Source organism: Lissotriton helveticus, chromosome 10 (genome assembly GCF_964261635.1).
Source record: "Lissotriton helveticus chromosome 10, aLisHel1.1, whole genome shotgun sequence".
Taxonomy (NCBI): Eukaryota; Metazoa; Chordata; class Amphibia; order Caudata; family Salamandridae; genus Lissotriton; species Lissotriton helveticus.
This window is the reverse complement of record NC_136071.1, coordinates 229,047,999-229,071,792: the sequence shown is the minus strand read 5'-3', so window position 1 is coordinate 229,071,792 and position 23,794 is coordinate 229,047,999. Positions and strand designations below refer to the sequence as shown.

General features: G+C 50.2%; 1 protein-coding gene across 1 annotated transcript in view; it reads left to right on the top strand.

Annotated features, from left to right (window-relative positions):
* MYO15A (myosin XVA) overlaps positions 1–23,794 on the top strand; it is a 1,426,381-nt gene that overhangs the window by 1,148,089 nt on the left and 254,498 nt on the right. The window lies entirely within an intron of this gene.

Here is a 23,794-nt window from a genome sequence, read left to right as displayed (position 1 = left end):
GAAATATAAATAATGCCAAATGTACCTAGCACTGGGTCACCTGGAGTTAAAAGCCTGATTTAGGAGAAAAGAAGGCAGCCACTGTGTAAGTAGTTTGAAAACACTCTGAGGAAGTCCTTGACTAAATATTCTTTCCAATGTCCAGGTAGCCAGCAATCAAAGGTGTGCTTGAGATGGCCAGGAGTGTTGGTGAACCTAGGTCATGATGGAAGTACAGCAATCTATCACTGTTTTGTAATGAGATTTGACAACTGTTAAAAGGAGTATTGTAGAAAACACACACAGTTGCTCAAATGTAAATATAATCCAAGAACCATGGATATAGGCTTTAATGTAACAGCACATTTACCTATAGAGACAGACTGGGTAAAACTCTTTGCCATGTAATGGCAAAAGTTTTGTAATTTCTTGAACACAATTTTCTTATACCAGTCTGGGTCTAACACCATACGTAGCCAGTAATAAGTTATTATATTTGTGTTGTGAAATCAGAAGCAGATGTTTTCTGCTCATTTATCAAATGTATAATGTTGGGCATAGCAGGATGGGTGTCAGTCCTTCATATTTAGACAGCACCAGGTGCAACCCAATGTACTGTTCTGGAAAGCACCGACACAGACTACAACTGGCCCACCTTGGCAAGAATGACAATCTTGTCCACTCCACTATTAGTGTGTCTGGTAGGAGCCGCTCTTTGCTGAGGGTCTCTGCATAACCCACCTGAGGCAATGATCGTTTCTCATATATCTGTGGTCGATTGTTCATGTGAACTAGGGCTACCCATGAAGTGTATGGTATAGGGTCACTGTTGCACATAACACAAGCTTGCTACACCTAAAGGAATAGTATCTGTGCCCCAAAGTCAGCCAACCCCACACTGCGCAAACACTTGGGCCGTGCACAGCAGGGGGTTGGCAACAGAGCCCGATTTGCAGCCATGCCCTGTGGCCAACCCACCCAGAGGCAGCCAACTCCCCCAATGGCAGCCAACCTCACGCCACACATGGCCTTTCATCCCACGCGGCGTGGCATTGGCTGCAAGCAGTCACCCAGAGGCTGCCAAACCCAAGCTGCGCACGATATTTGCTTATGCGTGAAATGGGGTACGCCACAAGGCCTGTGTTGCAGCCAGATCCTGCTTCCAACTCTCTGCAGGCAGCTAACCCTACGCAGCACACAGCATTTGACTGTGCACAGCAGGGCTTGGTCACAGGGCTTAGCCTATCTCCAGACCCTTAGCCAAACCCTCAGCAGGCTGCCAACCGCTTACAATGCACAGCCTTTGGCGTGTGCATGGTAGCGTTGACGTTCAGGTCCTGAGGATCCCATCCCTTGGGGCCAAAACATATATATTAAGGGAACGGGACATGCAGCCCCATCCCTGACCCTTAATTGGCCTGGGGACTCCATTCCCTGGGGCCAAATACAATTAAACAGGGGAGGAGAGCCCGCAGCCCCCTCCCCTCCCAATAATAGACCCTGAGAAATACATCCCCTGGGAGCAAATATAATATAAAATGGGAGGGGGTCCCCTCTTCAAGCCTTGTTGGGTCACTGGGACCCACCCACCCAGGGCCAAAATCTAAGGGGATGGGGGCATGCAGCCCCCCTCCCAACCCTTATTAGGCCCCAGGGATCCCATCCCCTGCAGCCAAAACATATATATTAAGCAGAGGGGGGCATGCAGCTCCCTCCCCAACCCTTAATTGGCCTCAGAGACCCCATTCCCTGGGGGCCAAATATAATAAAAATAGGAGGGGTCCACGCAACCCCCTCCCCTAGCCATCTTGAACCCATCCCGGCGCCAAATTTTATAGGGAGGGGGCGTGCAGCATCCCTTCTTAAGCTTTATTAGGCCACGGTGACCGCATTGCTCAGGGTCAAATATAATAAAACAGGGGAGGGAAGCCTCGCTATTCCCTCAAGCCTCATTAGGACCTGTGGATACCCTCCTCGGGGTCCAAACCAATAAAAAAGGGGAAGGGGGCTGTGTGGATTCGCTCCTCGAGGCGTCATAGGTCCTGGGGACCCCATTCCCCGGGGCCATTTTTTGTTTAAAAGTGGATGGGGGCTGCACGCCCCCCTCCCCGAGCCTTATCAGGCCCTGGGTCCCCTTCCCAAGCCATTTTTGACCCAGAGGACCCATCACCCAGGGCAAACATTTATTAAAAAGTGGAGGGGATGTGCGGCCTTACAAGGCCTCGGGGACCCCATTCCCCAAGGCTGACTAATTAATAAGGTGAGGGGGGTGCACGGCCCCTCCTCCCTGAGCCTAATTAGGTCCTGAGAACCTCATCCCTGATGCTGAAATCTAAAATATAGGGGGGGGACTATGAGGTCTCCTCCCCGAGCCTTCATAGGCCCAGGAGACACCCCCCAGGTTGTGTCTCAATTAAAAGGGGAGGGCGCCGCGGGCCCCACTCTGAGCTTCATTAGACCCCTGGGAACCTATTCCCGGGGGCCAAATATAATAAAAAGGGAGGGGCGCACCCCTCCCCCAACCCTTATTCAGGCCCCAGGGAGGGGCACCGGAACATGGTCCCTCTCCCCAAGCTTTATTAGGCCTTGGAGACCCCATCACACAGAGTCCTTTTCATTTAAAAGGGGAGGAGACCGCGTGGCCCCCCTCCTTGAGCCTCATTAGGCCCTGGGTAGCCCATCCCACTGGGATATATATATATATATGAGAAGTGATTCATTGTTTGATATATCTATATATATATATATATATCCAAACATCAATTGCCTGCTAAGGAAGAGCCCACTACTGGAAGGTTAGTATCTGTGAAATCTTTAATGAAGGTACTGCATGCTGTAAGATCGCTGCTCACGCTGTAATCATCCTGCTTCATCCCCGACGCGTTTCGTGCACACCTGCACTTAATCATGGGCTGCGGGCTTTGGTATTGCGGAAGCGGTCATGTATTTTTAAAGCACCTTGGCGATTGAGTCCCCGCCTCAGTGGGCGTGTCCACAACATGTGGAATTCTGGTTCTTGTGGTGCATAGTCAATTCCCTAGTGGGTTACAAGCCGCTTTCACAAGTGTTCAACCATATTGTCCCAAGTGGGTTGCAGAGCCTCATTCTTTCAAGCACCAGCATATTGTCCCTTCAATAAACAGCTTCCAGTACCAACGCCGCGGAGCCGAGTGACACCGCAGCAGGTCTGCAACACAGCAGGGCTCCTTCCGCGATCCAGGCCGAACCGCTTAAACATCCAAACATCAAGTGCCTGCTAAGGAAGAGCCCACTACTGGAAGGTTAGTATCTGTGAAATCTTTAATGAAGGTACTGCATGCTGTAAGATCGCTGCTCACGCTGTAATCATCCTGCTTCATCCCCGACGCGTTTCGTGCACACCTGCACTTAATCATGGGCTGCGGGCTTTGGTATTGCGGAAGCGGTCATGTATTTTTAAAGCACCTTGGCGATTGAGTCCCCGCCTCAGTGGGCGTGTCCACAACATGTGGAATTCTGGTTCTTGTGGTGCATAGTCAATTCCCTAGTGGGTTACAAGCCGCTTTCACAAGTGTTCAACCATATTGTCCCAAGTGGGTTGCAGAGCCTCATTCTTTCAAGCACCAGCATATTGTCCCTTCAATAAACAGCTTCCAGTACCAACGCCGCGGAGCCGAGTGACACCGCAGCAGGTCTGCAACACAGCAGGGCTCCTTCCGCGATCCAGGCCGAACCGCTTAAACATCCAAACATCAAGTGCCTGCTAAGGAAGAGCCCACTACTGGAAGGTTAGTATCTGTGAAATCTTTAATGAAGGTACTGCATGCTGTAAGATCGCTGCTCACGCTGTAATCATCCTGCTTCATCCCCGACGCGTTTCGTGCACACCTGCACTTAATCATGGGCTGCGGGCTTTGGTATTGCGGAAGCGGTCATGTATTTTTAAAGCACCTTGGCGATTGAGTCCCCGCCTCAGTGGGCGTGTCCACAACATGTGGAATTCTGGTTCTTGTGGTGCATAGTCAATTCCCTAGTGGGTTACAAGCCGCTTTCACAAGTGTTCAACCATATTGTCCCAAGTGGGTTGCAGAGCCTCATTCTTTCAAGCACCAGCATATTGTCCCTTCAATAAACAGCTTCCAGTACCAACGCCGCGGAGCCGAGTGACACCGCAGCAGGTCTGCAACACAGCAGGGCTCCTTCCGCGATCCAGGCCGAACCGCTTAAACATCCAAACATCAAGTGCCTGCTAAGGAAGAGCCCACTACTGGAAGGTTAGTATCTGTGAAATCTTTAATGAAGGTACTGCATGCTGTAAGATCGCTGCTCACGCTGTAATCATCCTGCTTCATCCCCGACGCGTTTCGTGCACACCTGCACTTAATCATGGGCTGCGGGCTTTGGTATTGCGGAAGCGGTCATGTATTTTTAAAGCACCTTGGCGATTGAGTCCCCGCCTCAGTGGGCGTGTCCACAACATGTGGAATTCTGGTTCTTGTGGTGCATAGTCAATTCCCTAGTGGGTTACAAGCCGCTTTCACAAGTGTTCAACCATATTGTCCCAAGTGGGTTGCAGAGCCTCATTCTTTCAAGCACCAGCATATTGTCCCTTCAATAAACAGCTTCCAGTACCAACGCCGCGGAGCCGAGTGACACCGCAGCAGGTCTGCAACACAGCAGGGCTCCTTCCGCGATCCAGGCCGAACCGCTTAAACATCCAAACATCAAGTGCCTGCTAAGGAAGAGCCCACTACTGGAAGGTTAGTATCTGTGAAATCTTTAATGAAGGTACTGCATGCTGTAAGATCGCTGCTCACGCTGTAATCATCCTGCTTCATCCCCGACGCGTTTCGTGCACACCTGCACTTAATCATGGGCTGCGGGCTTTGGTATTGTGGAAGCGGTCATGTATTTTTAAAGCACCTTGGCGATTGAGTCCCCGCCTCAGTGGGCGTGTCCACAACATGTGGAATTCTGGTTCTTGTGGTGCATAGTCAATTCCCTAGTGGGTTACAAGCCGCTTTCACAAGTGTTCAACCATATTGTCCCAAGTGGGTTGCAGAGCCTCATTCTTTCAAGCACCAGCATATTGTCCCTTCAATAAACAGCTTCCAGTACCAACGCCGCGGAGCCGAGTGACACCGCAGCAGGTCTGCAACACAGCAGGGCTCCTTCCGCGATCCAGGCCGAACCGCTTAAACATCCAAACATCAAGTGCCTGCTAAGGAAGAGCCCACTACTGGAAGGTTAGTATCTGTGAAATCTTTAATGAAGGTACTGCATGCTGTAAGATCGCTGCTCACGCTGTAATCATCCTGCTTCATCCCCGACGTGTTTCGTGCACACCTGCACTTAATCATGGGCTGCGGGCTTTGGTATTGCGGAAGCGGTCATGTATTTTTAAAGCACCTTGGCGATTGAGTCCCCGCCTCAGTGGGCGTGTCCACAACATGTGGAATTCTGGTTCTTGTGGTGCATAGTCAATTCCCTAGTGGGTTACAAGCCGCTTTCACAAGTGTTCAACCATATTGTCCCAAGTGGGTTGCAGAGCCTCATTCTTTCAAGCACCAGCATATTGTCCCTTCAATAAACAGCTTCCAGTACCAACGCCGCGGAGCCGAGTGACACCGCAGCAGGTCTGCAACACAGCAGGGCTCCTTCCGCGATCCAGGCCGAACCGCTTAAACATCCAAACATCAAGTGCCTGCTAAGGAAGAGCCCACTACTGGAAGGTTAGTATCTGTGAAATCTTTAATGAAGGTACTGCATGCTGTAAGATCGCTGCTCACGCTGTAATCATCCTGCTTCATCCCCGACGCGTTTCGTGCACACCTGCACTTAATCATGGGCTGCGGGCTTTGGTATTGCGGAAGCGGTCATGTATTTTTAAAGCACCTTGGCGATTGAGTCCCCGCCTCAGTGGGCGTGTCCACAACATGTGGAATTCTGGTTCTTGTGGTGCATAGTCAATTCCCTAGTGGGTTACAAGCCGCTTTCACAAGTGTTCAACCATATTGTCCCAAGTGGGTTGCAGAGCCTCATTCTTTCAAGCACCAGCATATTGTCCCTTCAATAAACAGCTTCCAGTACCAACGCCGCGGAGCCGAGTGACACCGCAGCAGGTCTGCAACACAGCAGGGCTCCTTCCGCGATCCAGGCCGAACCGCTTAAACATCCAAACATCAAGTGCCTGCTAAGGAAGAGCCCACTACTGGAAGGTTAGTATCTGTGAAATCTTTAATGAAGGTACTGCATGCTGTAAGATCGCTGCTCACGCTGTAATCATCCTGCTTCATCCCCGACGCGTTTCGTGCACACCTGCACTTAATCATGGGCTGCGGGCTTTGGTATTGCGGAAGCGGTCATGTATTTTTAAAGCACCTTGGCGATTGAGTCCCCGCCTCAGTGGGCGTGTCCACAACATGTGGAATTCTGGTTCTTGTGGTGCATAGTCAATTCCCTAGTGGGTTACAAGCCGCTTTCACAAGTGTTCAACCATATTGTCCCAAGTGGGTTGCAGAGCCTCATTCTTTCAAGCACCAGCATATTGTCCCTTCAATAAACAGCTTCCAGTACCAACGCCGCGGAGCCGAGTGACACCGCAGCAGGTCTGCAACACAGCAGGGCTCCTTCCGCGATCCAGGCCGAACCGCTTAAACATCCAAACATCAAGTGCCTGCTAAGGAAGAGCCCACTACTGGAAGGTTAGTATCTGTGAAATCTTTAATGAAGGTACTGCATGCTGTAAGATCGCTGCTCACGCTGTAATCATCCTGCTTCATCCCCGACGCGTTTCGTGCACACCTGCACTTAATCATGGGCTGCGGGCTTTGGTATTGCGGAAGCGGTCATGTATTTTTAAAGCACCTTGGCGATTGAGTCCCCGCCTCAGTGGGCGTGTCCACAACATGTGGAATTCTGGTTCTTGTGGTGCATAGTCAATTCCCTAGTGGGTTACAAGCCGCTTTCACAAGTGTTCAACCATATTGTCCCAAGTGGGTTGCAGAGCCTCATTCTTTCAAGCACCAGCATATTGTCCCTTCAATAAACAGCTTCCAGTACCAACGCCGCGGAGCCGAGTGACACCGCAGCAGGTCTGCAACACAGCAGGGCTCCTTCCGCGATCCAGGCCGAACCGCTTAAACATCCAAACATCAAGTGCCTGCTAAGGAAGAGCCCACTACTGGAAGGTTAGTATCTGTGAAATCTTTAATGAAGGTACTGCATGCTGTAAGATCGCTGCTCACGCTGTAATCATCCTGCTTCATCCCCGACGCGTTTCGTGCACACCTGCACTTAATCATGGGCTGCGGGCTTTGGTATTGCGGAAGCGGTCATGTATTTTTAAAGCACCTTGGCGATTGAGTCCCCGCCTCAGTGGGCGTGTCCACAACATGTGGAATTCTGGTTCTTGTGGTGCATAGTCAATTCCCTAGTGGGTTACAAGCCGCTTTCACAAGTGTTCAACCATATTGTCCCAAGTGGGTTGCAGAGCCTCATTCTTTCAAGCACCAGCATATTGTCCCTTCAATAAACAGCTTCCAGTACCAACGCCGCGGAGCCGAGTGACACCGCAGCAGGTCTGCAACACAGCAGGGCTCCTTCCGCGATCCAGGCCGAACCGCTTAAACATCCAAACATCAAGTGCCTGCTAAGGAAGAGCCCACTACTGGAAGGTTAGTATCTGTGAAATCTTTAATGAAGGTACTGCATGCTGTAAGATCGCTGCTCACGCTGTAATCATCCTGCTTCATCCCCGACGCGTTTCGTGCACACCTGCACTTAATCATGGGCTGCGGGCTTTGGTATTGCGGAAGCGGTCATGTATTTTTAAAGCACCTTGGCGATTGAGTCCCCGCCTCAGTGGGCGTGTCCACAACATGTGGAATTCTGGTTCTTGTGGTGCATAGTCAATTCCCTAGTGGGTTACAAGCCGCTTTCACAAGTGTTCAACCATATTGTCCCAAGTGGGTTGCAGAGCCTCATTCTTTCAAGCACCAGCATATTGTCCCTTCAATAAACAGCTTCCAGTACCAACGCCGCGGAGCCGAGTGACACCGCAGCAGGTCTGCAACACAGCAGGGCTCCTTCCGCGATCCAGGCCGAACCGCTTAAACATCCAAACATCAAGTGCCTGCTAAGGAAGAGCCCACTACTGGAAGGTTAGTATCTGTGAAATCTTTAATGAAGGTACTGCATGCTGTAAGATCGCTGCTCACGCTGTAATCATCCTGCTTCATCCCCGACGCGTTTCGTGCACACCTGCACTTAATCATGGGCTGCGGGCTTTGGTATTGCGGAAGCGGTCATGTATTTTTAAAGCACCTTGGCGATTGAGTCCCCGCCTCAGTGGGCGTGTCCACAACATGTGGAATTCTGGTTCTTGTGGTGCATAGTCAATTCCCTAGTGGGTTACAAGCCGCTTTCACAAGTGTTCAACCATATTGTCCCAAGTGGGTTGCAGAGCCTCATTCTTTCAAGCACCAGCATATTGTCCCTTCAATAAACAGCTTCCAGTACCAACGCCGCGGAGCCGAGTGACACCGCAGCAGGTCTGCAACACAGCAGGGCTCCTTCCGCGATCCAGGCCGAACCGAATCGGGGATGAAGCAGGATGATTACAGCGTGAGCAGCGATCTTACAGCATGCAGTACCTTCATTAAAGATTTCACAGATACTAACCTTCCAGTAGTGGGCTCTTCCTTAGCAGGCACTTGATGTTTGGATGTTTAAGCGGTTCGGCCTGGATCGCGGAAGGAGCCCTGCTGTGTTGCAGACCTGCTGCGGTGTCACTCGGCTCCGCGGCGTTGGTACTGGAAGCTGTTTATTGAAGGGACAATATGCTGGTGCTTGAAAGAATGAGGCTCTGCAACCCACTTGGGACAATATGGTTGAACACTTGTGAAAGCGGCTTGTAACCCACTAGGGAATTGACTATGCACCACAAGAACCAGAATTCCACATGTTGTGGACACGCCCACTGAGGCGGGGACTCAATCGCCAAGGTGCTTTAAAAATACATGACCGCTTCCGCAATACCAAAGCCCGCAGCCCATGATTAAGTGCAGGTGTGCACGAAACGCGTCGGGGATGAAGCAGGATGATTACAGCGTGAGCAGCGATCTTACAGCATGCAGTACCTTCATTAAAGATTTCACAGATACTAACCTTCCAGTAGTGGGCTCTTCCTTAGCAGGCACTTGATGTTTGGATGTTTAAGCGGTTCGGCCTGGATCGCGGAAGGAGCCCTGCTGTGTTGCAGACCTGCTGCGGTGTCACTCGGCTCCGCGGCGTTGGTACTGGAAGCTGTTTGTTGAAGGGACAATATGCTGGTGCTTGAAAGAATGAGGCTCTGCAACCCACTTGGGACAATATGGTTGAACACTTGTGAAAGCGGCTTGTAACCCACTAGGGAATTGACTATGCACCACAAGAACCAGAATTCCACATGTTGTGGACACGCCCACTGAGGCGGGGACTCAATCGCCAAGGTGCTTTAAAAATACATGACCGCTTCCGCAATACCAAAGCCCGCAGCCCATGATTAAGTGCAGGTGTGCACGAAACGCGTCGGGGATGAAGCAGGATGATTACAGCGTGAGCAGCGATCTTACAGCATGCAGTACCTTCATTAAAGATTTCACAGATACTAACCTTCCAGTAGTGGGCTCTTCCTTAGCAGGCACTTGATGTTTGGATGTTTAAGCGGTTCGGCCTGGATCGCGGAAGGAGCCCTGCTGTGTTGCAGACCTGCTGCGGTGTCACTCGGCTCCGCGGCGTTGGTACTGGAAGCTGTTTATTGAAGGGACAATATGCTGGTGCTTGAAAGAATGAGGCTCTGCAACCCACTTGGGACAATATGGTTGAACACTTGTGAAAGCGGCTTGTAACCCACTAGGGAATTGACTATGCACCACAAGAACCAGAATTCCACATGTTGTGGACACGCCCACTGAGGCGGGGACTCAATCGCCAAGGTGCTTTAAAAATACATGACCGCTTCCGCAATACCAAAGCCCGCAGCCCATGATTAAGTGCAGGTGTGCACGAAACGCGTCGGGGATGAAGCAGGATGATTACAGCGTGAGCAGCGATCTTACAGCATGCAGTACCTTCATTAAAGATTTCACAGATACTAACCTTCCAGTAGTGGGCTCTTCCTTAGCAGGCACTTGATGTTTGGATGTTTAAGCGGTTCGGCCTGGATCGCGGAAGGAGCCCTGCTGTGTTGCAGACCTGCTGCGGTGTCACTCGGCTCCGCGGCGTTGGTACTGGAAGCTGTTTATTGAAGGGACAATATGCTGGTGCTTGAAAGAATGAGGCTCTGCAACCCACTTGGGACAATATGGTTGAACACTTGTGAAAGCGGCTTGTAACCCACTAGGGAATTGACTATGCACCACAAGAACCAGAATTCCACATGTTGTGGACACGCCCACTGAGGCGGGGACTCAATCGCCAAGGTGCTTTAAAAATACATGACCGCTTCCGCAATACCAAAGCCCGCAGCCCATGATTAAGTGCAGGTGTGCACGAAACGCGTCGGGGATGAAGCAGGATGATTACAGCGTGAGCAGCGATCTTACAGCATGCAGTACCTTCATTAAAGATTTCACAGATACTAACCTTCCAGTAGTGGGCTCTTCCTTAGCAGGCACTTGATGTTTGGATGTTTAAGCGGTTCGGCCTGGATCGCGGAAGGAGCCCTGCTGTGTTGCAGACCTGCTGCGGTGTCACTCGGCTCCGCGGCGTTGGTACTGGAAGCTGTTTATTGAAGGGACAATATGCTGGTGCTTGAAAGAATGAGGCTCTGCAACCCACTTGGGACAATATGGTTGAACACTTGTGAAAGCGGCTTGTAACCCACTAGGGAATTGACTATGCACCACAAGAACCAGAATTCCACATGTTGTGGACACGCCCACTGAGGCGGGGACTCAATCGCCAAGGTGCTTTAAAAATACATGACCGCTTCCGCAATACCAAAGCCCGCAGCCCATGATTAAGTGCAGGTGTGCACGAAACGCGTCGGGGATGAAGCAGGATGATTACAGCGTGAGCAGCGATCTTACAGCATGCAGTACCTTCATTAAAGATTTCACAGATACTAACCTTCCAGTAGTGGGCTCTTCCTTAGCAGGCACTTGATGTTTGGATATATATATATATATATATATATATATATATATATATATATATATATATATATATGTAGATATATCAAACAATGAATCACTTCTCATGAAAAGTGACAAATGGAGCGCACTCAAAGGAAAGGTTGTATCCAGCATTTATTTTTCAAAAGTACGAGTTAATCCACAGCCTCCTGCGCGTTTCGTTCTCCATGAGAACAAGTTCTCATGGAGAACGAAACGCGTGGCCACATATATATATTTTGCCCCGGGGACCACATTCCCCAGGGCCTGGCCACTCCGTTGGGCACCGTGGTGGGAGCCCCAATGCCCCCACGGTCCCGCCGGCACCCCGCCTCCTGCGGGAGCCGGCATTGCTTTTCCACATGTTGAGCTGTTGACATGCAGCTCCCCTTATGGAAAAGCAATTGTGCTTTGCTTCATTGAAGCGAGAGCAGGTTTCCCTGCTCTCGCTTCAATGAAGCAAAGCAGAGTTTGCAATAACAAGGCGGGAGCCGCGTGACTCCCGTCCTGTCATTGTAAACAGCAGTGTCCCGGGGTTGGCACCCAGGGACACTGCAGGAGCCGGCCCTGGGGATGGGGGGGTCCCCAGGGCCATCAAGGGCTCCAGGAGGGGGGCTGCGCAGCCACCCTCCCTCCATTTCAAAGCCCCGGGGAGGTGGTGGTCTCCGAGCTGGGGGGCCGCTAGGGACCCCACATCTCAATATTAAGTGCCCCGGGGCTGGTGGTGGTCCCCAGGGCAGTGTGGGGGGCTTGTGCCCCCATACTAATTATTTTTTTATCTCCGGGGAGGTGGCAGTCCCCGGGGCTTGGGGGTCCTCGAGGCCCCCCACCAATTTTCATAAATGCTCCGGGGAGGTGGGGGTGCCCGGAGCAGCGTGGGGGGTTGGGACCCCCACGCTATTTTTTAGGAAGCCCCGGGAGGGGGCAGTCCCCGGGGCTACGGGGGGCTGCACGACACCCGCATTTAATTTAATAGGCCCCGGGGAGATGGTGGTACCTGGAGCTGCGGGGGCCCCGCGAACCCCCGCAACATAATTTATAAGTTCCCCGGGACCTGACCCTCCAGGGGGCTTTCCGGATTCACACACCCAGCGCGAATACGGCCGATTCTTTTTTTTAAATACTTTTCTTTGGCCTGGGGGTCCTTGTGGGACCCCCTGAGCAGGCCTAGGGGCTCAGCCAATTAGAATAAAGCTTGTGGTCGGGAGGGGTCGCGACTCCACCGCGGCCATAGATATCCAAACTTTTCTTTTTTAAATTTCTCAGCAACTACTGAACGGATTTACACCATTTAAAAAAAAAAAGGTCGCTTTCTGAACCAAGCGCCACCTTTTTGCAAAATTTGGGGTAATTCCGTTCAGCAGTTCGGCTATAGACTGACTAAAAATTTTCTATAGAAATTAACATAGGGAAAACGTGTTCTGAGACCCCCCCTTTTTTCTCAGCCCCTGCTTGACGAATCACCCCAAAACTTTCTGGATAGGAGCTGAACTGGATAGGCCTTTTTGGGGGAGAATTTCGCAAAGATTTGTCAAATAACGCCAAAGTTATTAGCAAATCAAAAAAAAATGTCCTATGGAAACTAGGTGCTAACTCTAACTACCTACTGGCAACCACCAGTAGGTAATATATATATATATATGACAAGGTGAGAGAGCCGCGTGCCCTGGGCACCCCATTCCCCCGGTCACAACTTATTTCAAAGGGGGGGATTGCGCAGCCTCCGCCTTGAGCTGTATTCGACCCCAGGGACTCCATCCCCAGGGCCCTGCCTCAATTAAAGGTGGGTGCCCAACAACCACATGCTGTTTAGGCTGTTCCCTCCAGGCGAGAGTAATCTGTTGATCTGTTTCTATGCCTGCATCAATGCGGACAGGGAAACAGATCTCAAGTCTGCTCTCATCTGGCGGGAGCATTTTCAAAGCTCCCACATGCTGGGAGCACACTTTGTGTTTGCTCCCATTTGGCAGGAGATTAAAAATGCATTTGTCATGCTAGAGCTAGAGCAAACACGTGTCCTTGCCTGCGCCAGTGTGAGCAGATAAACTGCAGTGAGCAGAGAAACTGCAGTGTCCCAGGGGTAAGCTCCCTGGGACACAGCAAGTGAGCCGGCCCTGGGAAAGGGGTCCCCGGAGCCATTAAAAGCTCATGGAGGGGAGGCCAAGGGGCCAACCTTCCCTGTTTTTCAAAGGCATGGCCTTGGGTAATGGGATCCATAGGGCCTTTTAAAGGCCCTGTAAGAGGGCTGCACTGCCCCCTCCCCTTAACAAATACTGTGGGGCCCAGGGTATGGTTTCACAGTGGCTGAATATTGCTCAAGGAGCCCCTCCTATAAATGATACAATTTGACCCCGAGGATGGGTTCCTGGGGCCGATTTTAGGGAGGGAATTCCCCCCCCCCTGAAAAGCTAAATTGGGCCCCAGAGATGCGGTTCCTGGGATCGAAAAATGACTCGGGGAGCCCCTCCCCTTAAGTAAACAGTGAAGCCCCAGGCTCCCATTTTTTTATTTTAATTTTTATTCCACAAGAGTCTTGCCAGATTGTAGCAAAAAATTGCTGCTTTTTTATTTTGACCCCAGGGGATGTCCCTCTAGGTTCCCCCAGTGGAGCATCGAAGGGCAGGTATATCTACCTTGCCCCTTATATATATATATTTTTTTAAGTTCATCACAGAGTACTAAATTCCTCAGGCTTGTAATCCCTGCCAGCAACATTTTTCTGATGTTGCTTGCAGCCAATCAGACCGCTCGCCCCCGCAGGAGTCTGACTTGATGTCTGATCCTAGATGGCGGGAACATTTTTACAGCTCCGGCCCGCTGAGAGCATACTTTGTGTTTGCTCCTGCAGGTTGGGAGATTTGAAAAAGCTCTTGCCAAGTTGGAGCAAACATGGATTTCCCTACCCAAAACACTATGTCCTGGGCTGGGATACCCAAGACATTGCTAGTAAGCTGGCTGCAGGGGATTGGGTCCCGGGCCATTTATTGTTTGTGGAGGGGGCCCCCTCTCTTCTCAAGAGTTTAGCAGCCCCGGAGGATGGGGTCTCTGGGGCCTTTAGAGACCCCTTTTTGACATATGGTGGCCAGTGAGTGGGATACCTGAGGCCTCTGATAGCTTGGGGAAGAGGGCTGCAAGTTCCCCCTCTCCATATACATTAATGTTCTCCCTGTGGGTGGGCTTCCTCTGGGCCTGTAAAGGCTGGGGAGGGGGGCTATGCTTCCCCCACCTCCTCATATACAGTAATTTATAGAGAGGCGAGTTATAGTTAGTGTTGTCTGGTTAGCGAGCCGAAAAGAGTGTTTAATGAGGTGTGCTACTTATAATAATTTGAAGGTGGTGGATAAATTGTAAATGAAAGCTACAGCTATAACTTTAGAATTTTTCAAGTTTGGTTTGCATAGAGAAAAATGTATTCCTACTATAACTAAGCTTGAAACTTTGCTTTTTTCATTGAATTTTAATGTTTTTTTAAAAATGTTTAACAAAAGTGTGTTTCAAATCGTAGAGCTCAGTGTCGTCGGGTGAATTGCTATGTGGACTGTTGTGCAGTAGTAGTATGTAAAGGTCTTCCCTCTTTTTGCCAGTATGTTGAACAGCCTACTAAAGCTCCCCATGCATTTCCCACCAATTTTGGCGAAACTGGAACCCGATTCCCAACCTTCAAGGTCAACTGCTCTAGCCGTTAGGCCACATCCCCACTCACTTTATATAGTTAAGAGGAAGTACCCTTGTTTGGTGAAGATCCACATCTTTGTAGTGTCTTCATCTTCTCTGTAGGAGAATTCATGTTATCGCAGATTTGTGGAAGAAGAAGCACAAGGAACAATCACATTGCCGAAATGAAAGGTCACTGGAGGCATTTCCTCCTTGTCCATTATGCAGCTATAGTTGTAGAATATGCACTAGACATTTACCCAACGAGTTAGCACTTTCTAATTACCCAGTAGAAAATACTTCAGTTGGGGAGACATTTTGTGCAAAACTGTGAACTCTTGTTAGATAAAGGGGCAGGTGAGTTTTTGTTCTGGCCCAGTCATTCACACAGCTACTGGCACACCCACACAGACACTAAGACACTCACTCACATACCCATTCAGCCACTCTCACGTCTGCTCACAGATTCACACCCCCATACAGCTACTCACATAGCTACTTACAGATCCATACAGCCACTCACTCACACACAGACTCATACAGCCCCTCCCACACCCACTCACAGACCCATACGGCCACTCACAGTTTTACCCACACAGCTACTCACACACCCACTCACAGACCCGTACAACCACTCACAATCCTACTCACACACCCTTATAGCCACTCACACACCAACTCACAGATTCATATAGCCACTCACACACCCACTCACTGACCCATACAGCCACTCCCACAACTACTCACAGACCATACAGCCACTCACTCACCCTCTCACAGACTCATACAGCCACTCACACACTCACTCACCGACCTATACAGCCACTCACACACCCACTCTCAAAGTTTACATTTGGGAAATAAAATTTTAAAAAACCTTCAAAATTCACTAAAAAAAACAAAGTTACAGGGACATTATAGTTAGGAAATAACATTAAAAAATCTAGAAATGTGTTGATAATAACAAAGGTTAAATGTGTTTGAAGGATGGTTGTACAGACATGGGGACGGGGATCCTACGCTGATGTAATGATACCTGTTTAAGATGCTATGCCTTTGGTTCTGCAATAAAAAAAGGTTTGACAAAAAAAATAATAACAAAGGTTAATGGGAGGTTACAGTAAGAAAATGGAATTTTAAAAAACCTTAGAAATTAACTGAAAAAACTGACATTATAGTTAGGCTCAGATTTCAAACCCACAAAACCATAGCAATTCAGCACCTATAGCAGTTATAATTACCTGAGGTAACTATAACTTATGCCCCCGCAAGGCACTGCTTATGGTCTCACATACATCACCTGTGACATGGTCAGTGAGATCACTGATGACTTCTCAAATGACATCAATGATGGCATCATCCACAGAACCACACACATGCACACAATCCCACACAGACCCATAGAACTACACACACTCACTCATCCATAGAGCCACTCACACTCACTCACTCATACATCCACTCACACAACCACTCACTCACCCATACAACCACTCACACAGCCACACACTCACCTACACAGCTACTCACACACCCGCATATTCACCCATACAGGCACTCACTCACCCACATAGCCTGTCAACACAGTCACTCACTCACCCATACAACCACTCACACATCCACTCAATCAACCTCATAACCACTTATATACCCATACACACATCCATACAACTATTCACCCACCCGCTCACTCACCCTTACAGCCACTCACACAGACACTCACTCTCCAATGCAGCTACTCCCAGACCAGCTCACTTAACTAAACACTCCCTCAAACAGCCACTTACTCACCCAGCCACTCACTCATACAGCCACTCACACAGCCACTCAATCACCCATACATGCACTCACATACCCACTCACCCACCCACTCTTACAGGCACTCACACAGCCACTTGCTCACTCATACAGCCACTCACACACCCACTCACTCACTCACAATACACCCATTCACACAGCCACTCACTTACCCATACAGCTACTCACACACCCGCATACACACCCATACTGCCACTCACACAACCTACAGACACTCAGACTTCCACTCACACATAGATACGCACAGTCAACCAGCCACTCACATGTTGTATTTTAGAAGTAGTATCACTCATTAGTAGTACACAAAGTATACTATTTTAACTTTTGTAGTAGCTTAGTATATATGTTCAACACTCTTAAACTTTTAGAAGAGACAGTCACTGCATGATGTCATCAGTGATGCCATTTGAGATGCCACCAGTGATTTCACTGACCATGTCATGAGCAATGTAATATGTGTAGTCATAAGCAGTGCATTGCGGGGCATAATTTGTAGCAAGCTCAGGTAAGTATGACTGCTGAATATCTAGGGTTTTGTGCATGTGAAATCTAAGCCTAACTATAACGTCCCTGGAACCTTCGAATTTTCTACGGTTTTTAAAATTCTATTTCCTAACTGTAACATCCTTGAACCATTGGTTTTGTCAGTGAATATAGTTATATATATATATATATATGTAGATATATCAAACAATGAATCACTTCTCATGAAAAGTGACAAATGGAGCGCACTCAAAGGAAAGGTTGTATCCAGCATTTATTTTTGGACAGTGAGCAAGGGCGTCCGCGCCCGAAACGCGTCTGTTTGATGATCCCTGCACCCTGCACTTTAATGACAAAATAAAGAAGTAATTTGTCAAGCCTGACTCCGGACGATTATTGTTGTTTGCGCGCTGTGAATAGTGGCAGAGGCGCTGCTACATTACCAGTTGGAGAATAATATATATATATATATATATATATATATATATATATGTATGTATGTATATATGTATGTATATATGCATAAAACTCCACGAACGCCACTTCCTGATCCACCCAGGACCGGCGAGGCAAAGCAGGAGACGGACCACGTATTTCACAGGCTCTTACTTTATTGCAGCTGGTAAAAACAGGAGGGCAATACGCGTTTCGGGCTTCAAGAGCCCTTGTTCACATGTATATATTTGGTTCACAAACCTGCATTTTTCAAGTCATTACTAGAGGTACCTCTTGAGTCAGATGGAAATCCTTTCTTGTGGCCGTAGTTCCTCAAGTGGTTACTAGCGATCCTTCTCAAGTCACATGCAAAAGCACTGAAATTCGTTTGTGACGCTGCAGTTCCACAAGTTGATGCTAGAGATGGAGATCTCCAAATTTGGTGGCCAGGTGCCCTCTCAGGGCGATGGAGTACTTAAATCTCTCACCCTGATAGAGTAAATAGTCATCCACCAAACTCTAAATCAGGCCCATAGTCTTTAAGTAAAGTGATGGATCTCCCAGCAGGTTGGCCAGCTCCAGGTAGGAGTGCGCATACCATGAGCACAGTAAGTGTGATACTCTGCACCTGGCTGGTTTCATCCTTCCTTGAGGCGCCACTCAAGGGGTAGATGAAAGGACCACGTTCTGCCTAAAAACTTCTCTCCCTCTAACAATGGAATCTGCTGACACGCCATTACCGACCATTAAGCCAATGGCAGTGCCCAGGGAGGAATAAACAACAATCCCTGCTGAAACGATGACAAAAGAATTTCAAAATGCAGCCCTGTCTCCTTCCCTTCACAATTCAATGTGTAGGACTATACCCCTCTGAAAAGAATATAGGGGAAAAACACTTTCACTTCCCAGACAGTCATTATCACAACCTTCATTGTGTGCCTTAATCCAAAATGGAACCTACTACCTTCTCACACATTCACAAACGACATGGAGTCCTGCTACCATTCACCATGAATACACATGTTTTTGACCTACAGACAGAGTTGTAAGCACAGGGTCTGGACGTGACATGTAGGCAGAACTTTACGTGAGTAGGCCTGTAGGCATGATACTCTCACCTGATATCAGATAAAAAGACTGTGCAGTACTATGGATTCCCAAACAGTATGCTGCCACCATGACTCACAGTACATGTCCCAATTGGCACAGATGGTAGTCTTGCATTCACTTGAGAGCACGTTTTGGTATAACCATGTCTGACCTCAGAGCTAAAGGTGAATTCTGGGTGTATGTCTCAGCACACATGCATGATATTCTGTTAGATGGGGCTGAAGGATAAGCAGATACCAGTTTTGCATGGAGTCAGGTTAGTTAGGGCCGAGTGGCATGACAGTTTGCCATGAGGGGACATTCTTGGCCTAACACCTAAATCACTAAAGGTGTTTGCAAGGAGCCTCCAGACTCTGTGGATACTAGAAATTACCAGTTCCTAGAAGTGTTACTCCTGCCTAATTGCCAATCATTAGTTCAGTCTCCAGGTCTTAAATTATGGGTTCTGTTGTTACCTCCGATGTGATGAAGAGTGCAAATGATAGTTCCTCTATCTAGTGGTGGTGGTATTTTGGTGTAGTTTTAATGATGGTACAGTTTAAGGAAGGTGCATAGAATCCTGCGAGATTGAAGGTGGAAGCGGATGGAAGATTCCGCATTTTTGACTCACCGGCTGAGGCGCAGGACTTTTGTGCCGGCTACAAGCGGCGACGCTCCTCGTCCCCCTCTGGCTCTGGAGGACATTCTCCCCCGCGCACTGACACGCAGTCCAGCGCCGACCTTTTTGCGGATGCGGACAGAGGCTGACTCTCCTGACTCTTCTCCTCTTTGTATGTTATCCGATATGGAATTAATGGTTCATTCTTTCTGGTTTGTTGCACGACCATTGCTATAGTGTTCGCTCTGCCGGATGGCCCGTGTGGCGAGGCGTTGCTACCCCCCAAGGTGTACGCCTGCTTGTTCACTTGCTTTAAGGGTTTGGTTTTTTTTTGTTTTTTTTTCCGAATCTGTACTTCTTGCAATTGTGGTTTTCATACATGTCAATTTTTGATGTGTTTTTCCCTTTGATGGGGGTCTGCCTTCCTGGGGATGTCGGGAGGCTGGGTGGCGGGTGGGGGATGGGTTGTGTGTTGTATTTGTGGTTTTTTTTTGGTTGCATCTTCTTGCGAGACTCATTGGCCGGGCTTGCCGAATACGCTGTTTTCTTGATCATTCTTGATGTGATGCCATGGCCGGGATAGGTCTTAGGGCTGGCCCCTCCATGCTAACGATGATGACTTGGAATGTCCGTGGTCTGAACACCACACGGAAGCGCAGACAGGTTCTGAACTATGCTGTGCGCCACAGGGTAGATGTGCTGTTCCTGCAGGAAACCCATTTGTTGCCTTCGGACACTCAGTCTCTGGCTAAGGGTTGGGGTGCGCATAGGGTGTTTTCATGTTATAGTAGATACGCAAGAGGGGTGGCGATACTGGTTCATAATCGTGTTCCCTTTGTTTTGCTCGATAGCATGACTGACGAAGAGGGTAGGTTTGTGCTTGTCTCTGGAATGCTGCATGGGTATAAAATAGCCTTGGCGTGTGTGTACGGCCCTAATGTCGACTCCCCTGCCTTTTTTCAACACATACAGCTTCTGCTACTTCGCTCTGACATTGACTTACTGGCGTTGGGGGGTGACTTTAACCTCTTGATGACCCCTGACAGGGACAGCACCTCCCTCTCCCCTGATTGCAAACCTCTTTCCCGCGCAGTGGTGGCGGACATCTGCTCCCACTTTTCCCTAATTGACGTCGAGGCCAGGGCGCACCCACAATCCCCTGCGTACACACACCACTCAGGCTACCATAACACCAGCACCAGACTCGACTACTGGCTGCTCTCTCCAGGAGTGGCCGGTTGGATGCGCTCCCTTTCCACGCCCCCGCGCACTCTGTCCGATCACTCACCGGTGGTACTGACACTGGCAGTCCCGAGACTGGGAGGGTATGAGAGGCAGTGGCGTTTCCCAAGCAAGGCCTTGCTTGACCCGACTTTCACGGAGGAGGTCCGCACAGCCATTGATGACTACTTTGACATTAACACGGGTTCGGTGGCCTCCTGGGCAACACTGTGGGAGGGTTTTAAGGCTACCATCAGAGGGGTCTGTATCGCCAAACATGTTGGGGCCCTTCGTGACACTCGCACCACTCTAACCCGCCTAGAGGCCGACCTCTCAGCACTGGATAGGGAGATACTTGGGGATCCCTCCCCGGACCGGGAGGCCAGGCGCCTAGAACTCCTGCTAGACTTTAGGGACGCTGCGAATAGAGAGCTCCGATTTCTGGGTAAGCACTACACAGCGCGACAGTATGGGGAGGGGGAAAGACCGGGCAAGTTGCTAGCGCAGATGCTCCGCCCGCCATACCAAGCGGCGTACATAACCGACATCTACGACGCTCAGGGCACTAGACACTACTCCACTCCCGATGTTTGTGATGCCTTTCTAGCCTACTACACCCGTCTTTACACTTCATCGCTAACTGATGCCAACTGCGACCCAGGGCCCTACCTTAACGAAATAGCCATGGTCTACCTCGAGAAACATATGCAAGACTTTCTGGCGGATCCCATCACTCCGGACTACATAATTGAGGCTATAGACTCGATGAGGTGCTCCTCTGCGCCTGGCCTGGATGGGTTTACTGCCGATTTTTATAAGGAGTACAAAGAAGAGCTGGTGCCACGCTTGATGGAGGTCTATGCGGAGGCGTTGGAGACGGGCGTGCTCCCCCCCACCCTCCGTGAGGCAGTCATAGTTCTGCTTCCCAAGTCGGGCCGTGATCCCTCCCACTGTAGCTCTTACCGCCCCCTGTCCCTCCTCAACCTTGACTATAAAATCCTAGCGAAAGCCCTAGCTATCCGTTTGGCGCTTCTTGTAGATTCCCTGGTCGCGCCGGCTCAATCCGGCTTTGTCCCCCACAGGTCCACCTCCCTCAACCTCCGTACGCTGTTCTCGGTTCTACATAAAATAGACCCCTCCGTCCCGGCTGCTGCGGTCTTCCTAGACGCTGAGAAAGCGTTCGATACACTGGAATGGCCCTTTTTTTTATCCATCATGCGCAGAATGGGAATGCCTGCGATGTATGTGGCCACGGTAGAATTGCTATACACTGCTCCCACGGCACGTATCCGTTTAAACGGCACCATAACTAAAAACTTTGCGCTCTCCCGAGGTACCAGGCAGGGCTGTCCGCTGTCCCCACTCCTTTATATTCTGGCAATGGACCCTTTAGTCCGTCATTTTCAGGAGAAGCACCTCCACAGAGGTCTACAATTCCGCACGGGTCCTCTACTTGTCTCTTTATATGCGGACGACACAGTCCTGTATGTCCGCACCCCTAGTACGAACTTGGAACCCTTGATCCATGAGATCGCACGATTCGGCTCATACTCTGGCCTGAAGATTAATTGGCACAAGTCGCTCATTTTTCCCTTGACACCCTCCACGGCGCGATGGGATTGCCCCTTCCCTTTGGAGTGGTGCACCGATTCGGTCAAATACCTTGGAATACACATCCACCTGGATGCGGTATCCATTGTGAGACTGAATTATGGGCGCGCCCTGGATTTTTTGGAGGAGAGTACGGAGCGTTGGCTCCGTCTTCCGCTGTCCATGGCTGGAAGGATTGCCATTGTCAAGATGGTTGTCCTCCCTCGATTCTTATACTTGTTCACTAATATCCCGATCCCTCTGACCAAGGTTTTCTTTGCACAGCTTCGCTCTGCCCTGCTGCGCCTGGTATGGGGCGGCAAAAACCCTCGTGTTGCTTGGCGCACGTTAACCTTACCTTATGAACGAGGAGGGTTCGGGATGCCGGACTTTCACCTTTACTACCTGGTGGCGCAATGCTCGTACGCGCACTCCTGGTTCCACCCGGATGCCAGGATCCCCTTCTTGCGACCTGAGGCCAATACGGCTCTTCCGGTGCCGCTTTGTTCCATACTTCCCAAGGGACTTCCCCGCGATCCACAGGACATTCAGCCGGTCTCCACGACTAGCTGGGCCTGGGATAAGTTACGGAGACTACTCCGCATGGACAAGTTGTACTCTCCCTCGCTCCCTCTCCCCAACCCTCACTGGCTCCCCATCACGGGTGAGGCGATAGTTGACCGCACACTGTCCAAGTTCCAACTGCACACTATTGGCGATCTGTTCCCTGAGGGACATGCCTTTTCGTTGACGGAGGATCCCCGCTTCGAGGACCGCTCGTTTATGGACGCGTTCACCTTGGCCAGGCTCCGCTCCATGCTGCGCGCTGAATTCCCAACGTTCCCACTGTCACCGCCCGAGGACCCGGCACTCACGTTCGTCATACAATCCCAAACGAGCGCTCACGTAGTGTCGCGACTATACAAGCTGTGTATGACATCTCTTCCCTCTTTTGACACCGCGGTGCGCGCTGCGTGGGAGAGGGACTTGGGCAACCAGATTACTGATGACCAGTGGGAGGCATGCTGCGCTGTTACCAAGACAGTGTCCATGAATAGTAGGCACAAGCTTCTTCATTTCAAGTTTCTACGAAGGATGTATCACACCCCCGCGCTTGCCCATAAAATAGACGCTGCCAGACCACACAGTTGCCCTAGGTGCGCCTCTCCTCATGCTGACTTTGCCCACCTGTCTTGGACGTGCCCGAAGATACACGCCTACTGGCTGGATGTCCACCGGGTCTTGGGTGAAATACTGGGCTTGACACTACATCCCACCCCCGAAATTGCTTTATTGGGCTATGTGACTAACTTCCCACAACCTCTCCGTAGGCTTGCTTCCTTGTGCTTCCTTCTTGCCAAGAGGGAGGTTGCGCTGCTCTGGGGCGCGCGCCGCGCTCCGACGGTTGCCGCATGGCTGAGGAGTGTGGCCCACTGCAATGTTAACAGCGTGGAGTTTTCGGCCTTGCTCCCTTCGGCCTCCCGTCCGACAGACATATGGGGGCCGTACCGCAGCTATGTCGAAAAATTGACCCAGAAGGCGCAGTCCCAATCCCTTCATTCCATTGTCCCGGAAGGGGTGGGTTAGGCTGTGAGCGGCCCCTCCGCCCGCCCGATGCCATCGGATGTCACACTCACCACTTTTGGCTCGGCGCTGTGGTTTGACTTAGATGGGAGGGTGGGGTGTGGGCATGAGATCTGATGTGTTTCAATGTATGATGCTTGTCACCGGTGGAGTTTCGCTCCTTACTGAGGAGAGACCTGCGATGGTG